The sequence below is a fragment of the Xiphias gladius genome, chromosome 22 (genome assembly GCF_016859285.1).
Source record: "Xiphias gladius isolate SHS-SW01 ecotype Sanya breed wild chromosome 22, ASM1685928v1, whole genome shotgun sequence".
NCBI lineage: Eukaryota > Metazoa > Chordata > Actinopteri > Istiophoriformes > Xiphiidae > Xiphias > Xiphias gladius.
The window spans coordinates 26,305,340-26,318,254 of record NC_053421.1 but is presented as its reverse complement, the minus strand read 5'-3'; positions in this window follow the sequence as shown (position 1 = coordinate 26,318,254).

Here is a 12,915-nt window from a genome sequence, read left to right as displayed (position 1 = left end):
ATTGTTATGTACTTCATTGATTTTCATTCCTCAGCTCAGAGAGACACTGGACGTATCGGCTGACAAAATGGACACAATTTCTATTTGTGTCGGGAGTTGAGATGTGTGACAGTGTGTACGTGTTATCAAATGGAAGGAGTTACAATGTGTGTGCACGCGTGTGTGTGTGTGTGTTTGTGTGTGTACCTTGTGTACCTATCCCACAGTGGACCTCCCAGTCGTTACACACTCACTGACAGGGGCCCCTGTTGGAGGTCCACTGTTGGCCCTTCCATAAATCACGCTACGATTATGTCTAAAACTCTATTTTGATTTTATAGTGATTTTAGCCAAGAGGGGACCTGCAGGGGACCGAGTGCTTAAGTTCATACTCAGCACTGCCTCTGCAGGCAGGAGAAGGGACTCTAACGACTCATTCACACGCTCCATTTATGAACACTCCTCCACGGTGTGAATGGCTCGCAGTACCAGGCGGGCTTCAGACCACGGGGCAGGTGTTTAACAAACTGCAGGCGAGACACAGTGAAGGGCCAACGCTCTGTCATACAAAATTTGGACTTTGTTTATTTACAGACTACACAAACACACTCTTCTCTCAAAACTCCATGTTGCAGCAAAATTTTAGCCACTCACATTTTTCCACTCGGTAACTCCGTGCTTCTATCAATTTACAGGCGCTGCATTGAATTTTTCAAGTCCATTGGTCAAGTGTCTTTTAAAACTAGCTGAGGGTGTTAGAGGAGTTCTTCTAGGTTTTGGGGACATGGATCCAATCCTCATTAGTCTCACTGAATTTTGAAATCCAACCCCCAAAGACTCAAACGCTGTAAGAAATACAGCTCAGAAGTGACTGACCAAATGGCTCAGGGTGTTAGAACGCTGCTCAGAAGTTTTGAGGTTGTGGGTTCAATCCTTGGTGAATTTCTCAGTCCAACATCCAGTTGAAAGACCCATGGACTCTAAGAAATGGAGCTCGAGGATCTCTGTTCAAATAAGTCGGCGTGTTGGAGGACTGCCTGGAGGTTCTGAGGATGCGGGCTCGATCCTGAGGCTCAGTGAATCTCGTAGCCTCACACACTGAAAACCGCTCAGAGAGAAGCTCCCGGCTCAACTGGTGGCGTGAAGCGACCGCGAGGGACGAGCGTAAGGGGCCAGTGGTGCGGGTTCCAATCCTGCCTGTGTTCTCGGTACCCGTAACGTCAAAACCAAGTCTTGCTGCGGTGTCCCCCTCCCCCACCAGAGGGATAGAAGCAGTGGGTTATGGGCGGGAGTAAAGTAACCGCTACTATATTAGCCTACTGCATTAATAGCTGCTAACATACACTGCATACACTATATATATAGCTATCAGTTACATATTTTTCAGATACTTTTGCCCTTTGGCCACTCTGGTGCTAGTACAGTGCAACACTACGTTATGATTTCAGAGTTTTCAATACGGTTAAATGATCCATTTTTTAAATATATCAACAGGAACCTTTTTTTACGTATTCATGTCCCAGTCTGTGTTCACCACAGACAGGTCCCCTGCAGGCTATGGAGGTCCCCTCTTTGACAGGTAGACACTGGCCAGGGTTGCAAGTCCACTGTTGTTGTGTATGTGTGTGTGTGTGTGTGTGTGTGCATGTGTGTGCATGTGTGTGTGTGATTGGTGCTCGAGACTCTGCACGCAGATGGGTGAGCACCATTCAGAGGTGCTACTGTGTATGTTCAGTCTTCCATAGATTTTAGCAGCAGTGTGTCCACCGGGCATCGCTCACTTCTTAGCAACTAGTGTGTTTCTCCAGAGGCTTGGAGACAAAGTGTGCGTACATGCATGTACGATGCAGTGCGTACAGTGCATTCACGGGCATCATCCCGCCGGACCCGCGAGGAATTTCGTTTTTCACGAACCTGTAGTTGGACACTTCACATCGACCCGATCCGAAAAGGACGCACGGAAAATCTACCCAATCCCGACGTGCATACAGTTCTAAGGCAGAAAGAAAGACCTGAGCTGAATAGACCCTAATAGAGAGGGACCACCGACACGGCAGCTGTGGTGGAAAAGAGCAGCACTACTATAGCCTGATACCAATGTCCTATGGATTAATAGACTCATAGAAACCAATTCACAAACGAAGCACATTAAAAGAAAACAATCAATTTATTTCCTTCAAAGACGAATTTATAGAAATCCCTGGAAGTCCCATTTCCACCTCCTGCTCCAACAATAAAACATCCTGTAGTCATCTGGATTATACATAGAGGAAAAATAACAATGTTCTAACCAATTCAGTTTTTTGAGAATCAAGTTCTGTGGTCACCGAACGTGTTTTCGAAATAGGAGGCATAAGATATTCTGTCCCGCAGATCTTTCTTTGTGCTCCAGCCGTGTCCCCGTATGATGCATGACAGATTCTAAACAATCGGTCATTGTGCATGGCGCTCATTGCTGACACCCCGTGTCTGTCGGGTCAGGCCATCATCAGGACGATATCGTATAGTCTGAATTTTGAATCCTGCTCTCTTTTATCTAAATCGTCTTCTATGCCTCTGTGTTTTGTTTTTTTTTTTTTTTTGTCCGAATGCCATTTTATGCATATGTGAAGCACTTTGAATGGCCTCGTTGTTGAAAGTTGTGCTTGGTCACATTTCCTGTGTCCCGTGTTCCCTGAAGGAGGGAGTTGACTTGTTGGTTTGTGGAGCGTGGAGGGTCATTGTTGGATAGAAACACCGGCCATTTGATAAATACTTAAATAATTTCAGTTTGCAAGCTTTGGACAATGTGCGGCATCTAACCTTCTGTGGGTCAGTATTTAAAAAGAACAGCCTTGTGGATAGAATCTTATTATTCTCTTATTATAACTCCCTTTGTTTGTCATTGGATCTATACAGTATGTCTATATGTACATGTATGTACACACACAGAGATTCAGGGGCCACGCTCTTGGGATTGCGGCAGTTCTTAGCGGCTGCTTGGTGTTTATGTGACACCTTTTCAGGGGTGCTAATGCTGGAGAGCCGTTTAACAGCCCCACAGGCCGACGAGCCCTCTGCTCATCCCCGCTGCCGGGAAACAGTAATGGATGGCTGGACAGTGACCGAGCCGGGGAGGAGAGGAGAGGGGAGGAGGGGGTGGGTGGGGAGCAGCGGTGAAGAAGGGTGAGGGAAGATGTTGTTATGAGGGGGGTGTTTCTTATCCCGATCCCATGGGGGCTCCCCTGCCGCGCTGGATGAAAGCTCCCCGACCAGCCGTCGTCGCGGTAACTAATTTGCTGAGATTTTCTGCTCGACTGGAGGCACGAGGAAGAGCCCCCCCACCCCTCTCAACTGCTCTGTTCAAGAAATAGCATCAAGCTTATAAAACCCACAAAAAAATAATATTGGACAACACCACGTATTTTTTTTTTGTTTTTTTTGGTACAATAATGGATTAAAGCTACGCCAGGAGGTCACACTAGCTGCTCTGCAAGGCTGTACTTAAGAATAGAGGAGCTTTGAGCTAAATGCTAAGGCTGACATGGCAACACGGACATGCTGATGTTTAGCAGGTATGATGTTCAGGTATGACGTGGCTAAAATAAAGCATCGGGCAAAGGGAGATTTTGACCTGGTGATGGCGCCAGACGAACAGCCAGAGGATCAACAAAGTTATAATAAGGCATCCTCAGGGGGACGTGACTGTGTGCACCAAATTCACAAGTTATCTAACATTTCAGTAAAAAACCACAGAGGTAAACCTCACGGTGGCGCTAGAGGAAAAGTCAGGGGATCGTCACAGTCCGTTGGATTCATCCTGCGGGCACCACGGATGACTGTACCTAATTTTATGGCAAGCCGTCCAGTGGTTGTCGAGATATTTTGGTCTGGACGAAAGTGACTTTCGTTACCGTCCCTGAAAATTGACATACAGCCACTAGTCCAGCCTTTCTCTCTCTCACTTCTCTCCCTTTTGTGGCCCAGCCATGTCATCTTGATAATATTCCCTAATCGCCGCTGTGGCACCCTTCGTGGTTCAAACGGGTCACTGGCAGGGAGCCATAATCCTCTTCTTGAACTCTGACCCGCGACGGCCATTTTAATGGGGTCAAATACTGGAAGTGAATCACATCCCATCCTGACCAACTCCGCAAACTCGGGGACGGGGGATCGACTGCCGGACGTGAGAGGACGAGGACTCTCTATGCCTTTCACGCTCTGGGAATTCGGCAATTATTCACCTTGAGAGGATAAACATGAGGATCAAACACAGGGGGACGGATGATATTGACGGGGACCCGGCGCGAGAGGTGATCACTCGCCACCGCTTCGTGCGCTGTATGAAAATGTCGGGGGAGGCAACACCTGCGTGTGTGCAGGGATTGTTAACAAATGCATGGGAACTGCGCGAAAACTGCAAAAATAGCATTATGTGGCTTACAATGTCGTTCTTGTATGTGCATGAGCCTCTACGTGTGTTTGTTTTTGTGCCTGTGTGTGTGTGTGTGTGTGTGTGTGTGTGTGTGTGTGTGTGTGTGTGCGCGTGTGTGTGTGTGTGTGTGTGTGTGCATTATGGTGTAACTAAGCGCGGATAATTCCAGGCAATAACAACACTTGGACAACAAAAGACCTTTTCTTGGGGCTGGTTGGCTCTCCTCCAGTTTCCTCAGTGTTATTTTACCAGTGATGCTAATCCCACTTCTAGCAGCGTTCACTCCGTCCGGCGGCCAAGGCGAACACAGGCCATGAGACTGCAAGATTATGGCTTATAGATCTTTTTTTTTTTTTTGAGCGTGTGTCAGAGAGTCTAGCAGAAGTTTAAGTTGGATGTTTCCATTTCTGTGGGGAGTTTAAGAAAAAAAGGGGGGGGAAAAATGAAATCTTTGCAGTGCTTGACCCAGTCTGGCTCTGCATTTCACACATTTCACAAGTATCTTGTTTCATTTGAACCTGACCTGCTTTGATTTCTGGCACCTCGGTACTACTTCATTTAATTTTTTCCTAGTTATCTAAAATTAGCCGTGTTATTCATCTTTGGTTTATTTATTTCTCCTCTTCCCTGTAGAGACTCCATGTGGGGAACTCACACAGGTGTCTTAACCTACATCGCCCGATTAGATCTCTTCTCAGGACTGTTTGGGCATGTACAGACTGGCTGATTGACATCTATCTCCTTCACCTGTGAGGTTGCCAAAATTTGCACTTAAATAGAGGCCTGGTAGCGTTAAAAAAAAAAACGGTTGAAATTTAGCTGCAAAATCAACCCATTTCAGTGAAGTCACAGCAGGGACGAAGTAAATCTGTGTTGCATCAAGTTCCACTTTGAATGGATTTGTGACGTTGCCCAACAGAAAGCCGTCTTGACAGTCTTTCAGCTGACCTCTGAGGGAGTCCAAAACAGAGGAAGCCATGTAGCTTATTAACTGTGTATTGTGGTGCAGGATCGGGCATTTTCCCACCGACCTCGGCTACTTTTTCTATAACTCGGTGGGTAAAAATTGGATTCGGGCGGGTTGCTCTAAATTTAGGTGACTTTTTTTTTTTTTTTTTTTTTACCATTGAGGTGATTTCCATCTACGAAAAGTTTCTCAATATTCCAGATGAATAAAACTGTAAGAAGATACCACGTGAGATGAAAGAGACAAGGACATCATTATTTTGATGTCCATCAGAAGCTCCTCATTACTCTAGAACTTGCCCGAGAATCATCGTGTTTTTAAGTTTTAAGTATATTACTGGTAGTTGTCGGCACATCAAGTGGTACGTGGCAGCAGGAACTGTTAGAAGCTAATTCCGCGTACTTCATTTTCCAAAGTGTAAACAAATGAAGGCAAAACCAAAAAAAAAAAAAGAAAGTTCACACGCTTTGTAGTCCGCGGCATAACTCACTGAATCCATGGCAACATCATACTTTGTGTTTCGCTTACAAGTTTACACAAGTCAAGACTTTCAACCCTTAACTTAACATAATGCAAAAGATTTTGTCGAAAAAGATCATGTAGTAATACTGATTTTGAGCTCATATCTATATAAGCTAGTGATGCCAAATATACAGCATGTAGTATATACTGTATATTTGGCATCACTGTTTGCAGACAGTTAGCCTATGAGACAGGAGTTGATGGTTCAAATACATTTTTTGAATAACTGTGACTGTCTAGTTTTAGCATGTCATGGTGTTGGCTGTTGGCTCACCAGCCACGGTAGCCGCCAACTACACTCGAGAGTCGTTATCGTCATCACAACACAGCGTATTCTAGCTCTACGTATTTGGCAAAGACCTGTGAAAGTCACTGCGTCACTCTCTGGCTTTAGTGCGTGGTGTTTGGTACACTCGCCGAATCGACTCCAACCTGAGCAGCGGTCTCATCAGCGGGATTAGTGAAGTCGATTAGTCGATGGGCGGAGGAGGCCGCTTGGGGTTGGTCGGGGTCCTGAGGTCAAGTCAGTTCTACTAACGGGGCAGCTACCCCTTCCAACACAACAACCACACACACAGACAGACACACAGAGCTTCACTGACACAAATCAAATAAAAAATGTATGTTACTGAATTGAATAGCATAAAAGCAAACATTTTGAAAAGTTAGACACCGAAATCCTGTGGTACCACACAAGTAATCTGGAAAACACCACAGTCATGTAAATAAGTCAACGGATATGTGACGATCGGGGAAAACCATTGTCTTCACAGGAAACTAAAATGATCAGCGTTGGAAAAGATGTGCCGTCGGCGTGTTAAGCTTCCTCCTGTGTTTGTTCGCTCGACTGTTGATTTCTCGTCTAAAATGTCCACAGCCATCGCCAAAATTTTATCTGAGCCCAGACGATCAAAGTTACCTCATATCACGCGTCATCAGTCATTCCAACAAGCGCCGTGAAACAACATATGTTGACGCTCAAGTGGCCCGGATCTCCAGCGGCTCACTACGACGGCAGCCGAGGAGGAGGTCAGGTGACGCTTCTATAGAGTGAGGGAGGAGGTTCGAGCGCATGGCTGGGACAACGGCGATATCGGATAATACGGGATAAACAATGTTTTTATTTCACTGTAGCTTTTTAAAGACTGAAAGACTGTCTCTGGGCGTGGCTGAGATGTCACACAACAAAGTGCTTCATCACCATGCTCCATTTAGCCTTTACATGTCGTCCAACTGTTATCTCTGGATTTTTGGTCTTCTGAAAAATTCGAATTGACTCTTTCTCCAAAAAAAAAAAAAACGTCTCCATGCGTAATAGCTCCAGTTGATGAGTCTCCGGAATTTGCCTCTAAAATCCTCTCAGAGCTGCTGTCCACTACTTCCTGAGTTGTACAACAACCTTGACTTTTACTTTTCAGCCTCAGTGTGAAGGTTCCTGTGAGCAGATCTCCTTCTCTCCCCTTGCCAAAGTGAAAATCTGTGGAGCCGAAGTGTGGAGTTCTGAAGTTGAGGTCAAACTAATAAAAGGACACGGAGGTGAAGTCCACAGTCTAACATGCGGGGATGACTCCCCCTCGCCTTGGCCATATTTAGAGATGTGACTCTTGGCATATCTCAGAAACAGCCTCCCTGGGGGGGTCAACGGGGTCTATCCGGTCTGCAGAATCACAACACAATTACTGCACTCCTTCTTAAAGAGATGTACAAGGAGGTTGAAGCAGAGGGTGGAGGAGTGCATCTGCAAAATCCCTCTGTTAGCTTTTAGCACCACGCCCCATGCCGCTAAAATCTCATGGTTGTCCGTGCAATGCTGCAAAAAGGGTTCCGGTGTTGCAGTAAGCGTGTTATTAGCTTCTCGCTGTCAGTGTCTGTCGCGCTCTCTCGCACTCTGAGGACATGCAGCCTGTAGACGTGCCATAATCTGCCCTTTTTTAACCACCAAGCTCCTCAATTATTCAGAACCCCGGTGGAGTCAAACATTCCCATTTAAAGATCTAACACTTGTTTGACCAGCTGAATGTCCAATAGTCGTGTAGAGACAGACGGCGCAGATGGCTGGGTGAGGGGCGAAGAGGACGGACACGATATCCTTTCAGGCTCAGAGACTCTAAGTGTGATTAAAAACACGCAAAAGAAGTGACTTGTGGTCTTTTTGCAAAAGACTATGAACAAGATTCTAATAGAATAAATTCCTCATTCCAGTGAAGCTGTGTAGACTTTAGGCTTTATTTTACTTTCTGATGGAATGAAATCTACGTCCGTTTTAAAAGACACTTTGGCGTTCTTTTGATTTACCACCTCCTCCTGTTCATCCACGGCACCGCAAACTCTACTGCTAGCTAGGAACAGGGATATTAGACGATTCTGCAAAAACCTGGATTACGTCCAAAGCTAATGTTTTTTTTTCCTCATTTTTGACAATATCCGCGCATGGCAACTACAGTATGGTTAAAATTAGGCAAAGTTCACGGCTTGATTAGAAAAGAGGTCTACCTGCATGAAAATCATATTCGCTACAAACCTCTTCACCCCCTCAACCTCCGCACCCTTACTTTCTACCTCGCTATACGAAGGACATCCTGCACTGAATGTTGGCATTCAACGCAAAATCGTGTAGTGTGAAATCATCCAAAATGGGCATTATTACTTGCGACTGAGGGCTGTTCCACTTCCCCGTGGTAGTGCAAGGTGTGGATAATGGAGGAAACGTCATAGACTATGGCTTATGTTCCGTCTTGCTACTTTCTTAAACGATATTTTAAGAAACGTACTTCTGATGACATCACTCTGCGGACAGGCTTACCTTTGTCAAGCAAGGTGATTTCCACAGTGTATTGAGATCAACTGCTACCTGGAAGGTCAAGAATTGATCTAAAATTTTGTACGTTTGGAGAACAGTTGGTAGTGTGATGTAGTCCTTCAAAAATAAAGTGGTGACATTGTCTTCTCACCACTTCATTTTTCACATTATCGTAACCAAGATAAAATATGGTCAGAACTGAGAAAATAATGACCAGGTTGGCAACTTGCTGTTGCAACTTCCTACATGCGTGTGCCAAAGGAAGAAAACATCCGTACCCAGAAAACGCAAACCGAATTCTCCCCAGCTCTGCTTTTAGATTCTCCCTGTGTAACGTTCAGAAAACCCTCGTTATTAATGACACCGGTGGCCGTCAAGTGAACTGCAGTCAGCATCCTGTTGCTCGCACTCGCATGCTGCACTAACCCTCGGCCAAAACGGGTGACGTGACATACCCAACGTGATTGACCGGCGTCATGTTGACAGACAGCATTAATTAGCATTTTTTTTTTCTTCTGAGCGGCAGCATCTCTCTTCAAGTGTTCCCAATGAGGGGGGAGCGTATGCGGGGTTTGCCGAGAGAAAAAGTGCTGCACCCGGGGCCCCTTTTTTATAAAGCACTCCGCCTTTTTTGTGCAGCCATTCCAAGTGAAAATCTCTGAACTTATGCATTAAACAAGCAGCGATAAAAGGCAAAGAGGGATGGTAGTCTATCACAAAACAGTGGTGGTGATATGCCGTCAAGATATTGTTGTCATAGAAACAAAACCCACGTACAGCAATTTTTTTTGATGAAGCACCGGGATGAAGCGCTCCCCAGCGCCCTGCCACTGCTTTGCTGCCAAAGAAAAACGCTGTATGGACATCCAGCCTTATTACAGCGTGACTATAGACTCCATACTGTGTTCGACTCTCCAATTCTGGCACAGCGCTAAAACGAAGTGATCGGTCTCTAGTATTTGACTAACCTTGCGTTTTTGTGAAATAGGATTTATAAAGCGTAATATCGTTATCAGAGTGCTAGCTAGCACGATACAGGCTAGTGAAGTTGAACTAATCCATTCTCGTTGGTCGTCGTTTGCTAGCTGGCCGGCTTTATCAATCGCTGTTTGTCTAGCTTTCACCGAGAGGCTCAGCTAAATCCGCTGGATGATGACATGGTAAGTGAACTAGGCAGGATATCATAAATAAGAGCCTGTCGTTTGTTGACGACAAAATTTGTCCGGAGTCCATTACACAGAAATCAGTCCGCAGGCGGTTATAGACAACCGAGTAAGTTGGGAAAGGTCTTATTTTCTAAATTTATGTTACAATCCGTTCACACATTGACAATTAAAAAAGGATTAATTCATGTAAATTGCTTATATACAGTACCTTTTTAAGAAATGTTATTTCAAAGTAAAACATGCAGACAAATCTCTTCATAGGCTAGTCAGGGAAATGTCAAGTGAAATGTGAGGAATGAATAAAGTCAAAACGCTTGTAACCAATGAGATTCAGAAAGAAGACGAATCTATACCTGGGTGGATTTACATGTTTGCACTTACAGTCTATTTTCATCAGTATTTCCACCTTAAGTTGCTTTGTAACCTTGTGACAAACCTGTTTGTGAAAGCTCTTCATCGGGGGGGAGATGAGTGTTGGGGGAGGGGGTGTCTGGCTTGGGGAGGGTGATTCGGGGGGTGAGTGGAGACGTCGGTCCTGCATTTGAACTTAACCTGGCTGTGGCCTGGGACTGACGCAGCAATTAGCACCAGGGATCAGCATCAAAAGGAACGGCGCAGTGTGAAGCTGGTCTAATTAGTCATATGAACGGAGGCAACAGACCGACCACTGCATGCCTCAGGTTGGGGGGGAAGTGGGAGGATGTGTGTGTGTGTGTGTGTGTCTGTATTTTTCTGTGAGAGTGTGTGTGTGTGTGTGCGTGTGTGTGCGTGTGTGTGTGCGTGTGTTGAGGGCTGACTCACTGTAGTCAACAGCAGGTGGATGAGAGTTCATGTTAGCGAAGACATGCTTCAGATCAAAGCTTTGTTATGTCTCCTAACGTGTGACCTGATATTATCTGTTTCTGAAATAAAAGGAAAACATCTCTACCGTTTCTCTGCAGAACTTGGCCTGAAGGATTATTGTATTTTTCTTTATCTTTTCCCTATTCTCAAACATTAGCCTTGTAACTGTGCTCCCACCAACAATATAAATTTATATCCTAGATTTTGTGACGTATGACAATGACCTGACAATGACATCGCTACTGAGCGACTCTGCAAAACGCTGGCATACGTTCCACGCAAATCTGTCTCTAGAAAAGACATTCTTATATAGTAATTTGCAACAGAAAATAGGTTTTGGCCAATATGCCATTTGGATTCACGTTTTTCAATCAACGTAATGAGGAAATGTTTTAAATGGACGCGTCAGCCAAACATTTACTGACAACATTCTTGAAATTGGATTAGCCTAATTTATGCCAATCCACACAGCAGATGTTCAGATATTTCAAAGGATAGGCGAAAACTTTGACCTGCTGGTGGCGCTAGATGAAAGGTATGGGAATCGGAAAAGTCTTTTAAATTCTTTCTCGTCGGAACAATGAACGTCTGTACAAAATTCCGTGGCAATCCATCTAACATTCGTTTCAGTCTGGACCAGAAGGGCGGACCGACCGGTGACAGATGGAATTGCTACTGCCGACACAGCCGCTAGCACGGCTAAAGATATTTTCAGCTCATCTGCTAAGGGGACGCAAGAATAACTTGTGACGTCCGACCGTTGCCCTCCCGCCGGGTTTAAGCGCTAATGATCCGGGTTTGTGTTCAAGCTTGCTCTGTTGTTTGAAGGCACGGGCATTAAACTGCGATTATGACCGGAGTTAAATAAATCCGTCCTCTCCGATAGCACCCCTCAGTGGCCCCGTCAGCCCCGCAGGTGAACGCTGACATGTAATATGCAGAAGTACCTGTGATAATGGGGATTTACATTGACAAAACAAACCTATGCACATATATTAAATGTGTTCCTGTAGGCAAATAGTCGCCCCTGCTGCCTGCTCTGTAATCTGGTAAAAAATCGTCGGGGAGGTGAAAGGGTCGGGTCACAACAACAGCCATTTCATTACTGTGGCTCAAATGTCCCAGGATTCAATTCAATCACGGGGCGATTATTTTTCCTCGGATTCCACTCTGCAGGGAATTGGCTGTCGTTCGTTGCTGACCTTTTCACGCTGCGGCCATTTATCTCGGGGAATAATTGTTCAGATGGTTTCGCCGTCATATCCCTGAGTGCTGCGGCTTGTAGGCTCTCAGTGTGGTGAGCCGTCACCTATCCTGTTATCTCCCACCACTGACAAATACTGATGTGAGGCGGGGAGAGCGCCGCACGCTGCAAGACGTGCCCGTCGTAACAAGTCATTCAGTACGCTCGGAACGGAAATCCTCTATTTTTTTTTTTTTTGTGAAGAAACCCGTTCACGGGAGGAAGAGTTGCAGCTGTTTGCAGTGTAAACGGAAGAGGTTTTCTTGAACCGAGCTTCAGCTTTTCGACGTTTCGAGACTCAATGACCTGTGAAATGATCTTGCATGAAATAATTTCACACCCTTTGAATAATAAGTAATTCTGTTTCACGAATTTCCTCGATGCCAATGTCCTTTCCCTGGTGCTAATGCAGTTATCTGCCCCATTCTACCATACCCCCTTTTTCTAATAGAACGACTTGAGTTGTCGTAACCAACAGACGTAATTCTCCAAGTCTACTTCCAGACTTAGCTCTGGACTGAGTGTCAACAATTTTGTAAAGGGACTGAACGCAGCCAAAGTGAATGATAAAGGAAATGTCAGAATGAGATTAAAGCTCATAAGAATGTACTTGACAAGTGACATTTTCCTTCTTAAAGAGTTAACAAGCAAAATCGCCATTTTTTTTGTGGCTGTACGAATTACGCATATATTCACATGTCTAATTGCACAGTTTGAATTATTGATGAAAAAGCGGAATTTTCTTGTGTTTTTCTAAACTGCTCATGGTTTCAATACATTTACTGACGTTACCGGTGTAAACATGCCTTTCACAGCTTCGGGAACCATGAATGTGCAGTACGCACGGTAATGTGATGATGTCCGCGCGTTCCAAGGACTGTCAAAACACTTTGGGAGCGATAGCAGGCGCCAGTCCCGCTTTGAATCACGGTGGAATTTTAAAAATGGCTTTGACCGTTAATTATTTCAAACTGACCAATC